Here is a 2,222-nt window from a genome sequence, read left to right as displayed (position 1 = left end):
AAAAAGTGACTGACAAACGGTCTGGGCAGCCTAAAAACAGTGAGCAATTGAGTATCAGCAGCTCAGTGATCCACAGCTGCAGATCGATTAATAATCAAGTCCTTTGGAGGAGTTAATCTGCCTAATCTCGCCCTACTGTCGCAGCCGCAACCTCTCCCTACGCTAATCAGAGCAGAGTGACGGGCGGCGCTATGTGACTCCAGCTTAAATAGAGGCTGGGTCACATGGTGCTCTGGCCAATCACAGCCATGCCAATAGTAGGCATGGCTGTGACGGCCTCTTGGGGCAAGTAGTATGACGCTTGTTGATTGGCTGCTTTGCAGCCTTTCAAAAAGCGCCAAGAAAGCGTCACAAAAGCGCCAAGAAAGCGACGAACACCGAACCCGAACCCGGACTTTTACGAAAATGTCCGGGTTCGGGTCCGTGTCACGGACACCCCAAAATTCGGTACGAACCCGAACTATACAGTTCGAGTTCGCTCATCCCTATTGAGGACCCTATTATAAATTTTGCATTGAGGCCTGGAGCTTCAAGTCATACCTCTGCTTAAATTCACATGCTGCCATGGATATTTGGTGCCACAGGATGCAACCGCCCAATAGACAAGTGTTTGCTTGTGTTTACATACTGCAATGATTAGGAAAAAGCGTTTTTCATTCCTGATCATTGGCCCATGTAAAAAAGGCCATTAGTCGACACACCAATTTACCAATTTCAGGTCAATTCCTATGCAAATTAGCTCTCCCCTAGAAGAAATAAAACTGTCTCTCTACTGCCACCCTGTGAGTCATTGTCCAACCCATTATAGATCCTTGAAACATGACTAGGGATATATATATCAGTAGGTAGCACTAGAGAGACAGTACTTCTTTCTTCTAGAAAAGAGCTGATTTGCATACTTTTCACAGAAAGCATTGCCTGCAAGACTTAACAGATGGATCTCCACAAGCAGAACCAGTACCTTCCAAGAGCTAGTCCAATTCTTTATTCATTTTATTATTTAATTTTTCAAGAGAACACTTAATGTATTGTTAGGATTCATCTTCCCTTCGAATGACTAAGGACATAGCAAAAAGCATCACCGGTTGTGTAGGGCACTACCATAAAGCATCTATAAGGAAAAGCCATAGTGCCAACAGTGATTTCTCTAAGACGATGCCATACATTTGACTTTGAGAATCTATTCTCGGCCCATTGGCTAAGATCAAGTGTAGTATCTGTTCTTATCCGTGGTATGTCCGGGCCATTTGTTGCCATTGGAAGGGGACCAAGGGCCTCCAGATCTAAGCCATGGGCTGGGTTGTTTAAAAGCCTAAGGTGCAGAAGTGCCCCAGGAGTGATAACCCTGGGGTGCCCAAACTCACTGATGGTGGAAGCCCACTGAGTGATGGCACATGTGCACATACTTCACTTCCTCACAATTTGAGCTCACTCAACTCTCTTTGCCCGGGCCTTCTGGCTTGCCAAGATGATGAATTTTTTAAATTCCGTCCTAATATCCGGTTCGTAATGGCACACAGTCACTTATTAATTTTTTCTGTTCAATGTGTGTTCACTATCACTATCCACATTTGTTTTGTCACTAGGGCCTTTCAAGGTTGCAGCACCCTTACAAGCTGCCCCTGAGGTTGAGGGGTGTGTGTGTGTAATGATCAGGTTCCTCACCCCTCTGCAAACCCCTTGAGAGACCTCAACTGAGGCTGTTGGCCAACACCTGTGGTGGCAGCTCAGGTGGAGGCCAGAGCTAGAGGGGTGCCTTGGCTTCAGCTGAAAATGGCTTCAAGTTCCTGACCCTTGCAGGAGCCTTCTGGCCTTGAAGGTTGGGGAATGGTTTATGTGAGGACCTTCTCTTGCAGAGAAGGCCTGCAATAGACCGCATCCTAGTACATTTCTTTTGGGTGGCACACTGCTATATTTTTTTTTATGGAGTGAATGAAGTCACGTTTTTTCAGGATTTCAATTAAAGCAGTCTTATTGAAAATCAAAAAGATAATGATGAGCTGCGCTAAATGATAAACCCAACTTATCATGGGTGTCAATGTCTGTTCTTGATTTCTCGCCGCCCATGTGTTGTCTCCAGCATGCAGCATTACCGAGCATATCCTCATGTAGCATCTTATTACTGCACACCCCACACCCTGTTCAGTTTTGCAATGCTTTGTAAAGAATAAAAATTGATCGGGAAAAGTAAAAAAGAAAAAAAAAATCATAATTTTTTTTTC

General features: G+C 44.7%; 1 pseudogene; it reads left to right on the top strand.

Moving 5' to 3' along the window:
* The first annotated feature begins 1,178 nt into the window (after positions 1-1,178).
* On the top strand, positions 1,179-1,292 carry LOC122933585 (annotated as a pseudogene).
* The last annotated feature ends 930 nt before the right edge of the window (positions 1,293-2,222 follow it).

This window comes from Bufo gargarizans, chromosome 3, assembly GCF_014858855.1.
Source record: "Bufo gargarizans isolate SCDJY-AF-19 chromosome 3, ASM1485885v1, whole genome shotgun sequence".
NCBI lineage: Eukaryota > Metazoa > Chordata > Amphibia > Anura > Bufonidae > Bufo > Bufo gargarizans.
This window is presented reverse-complemented; position numbering and strand designations above follow the sequence as displayed.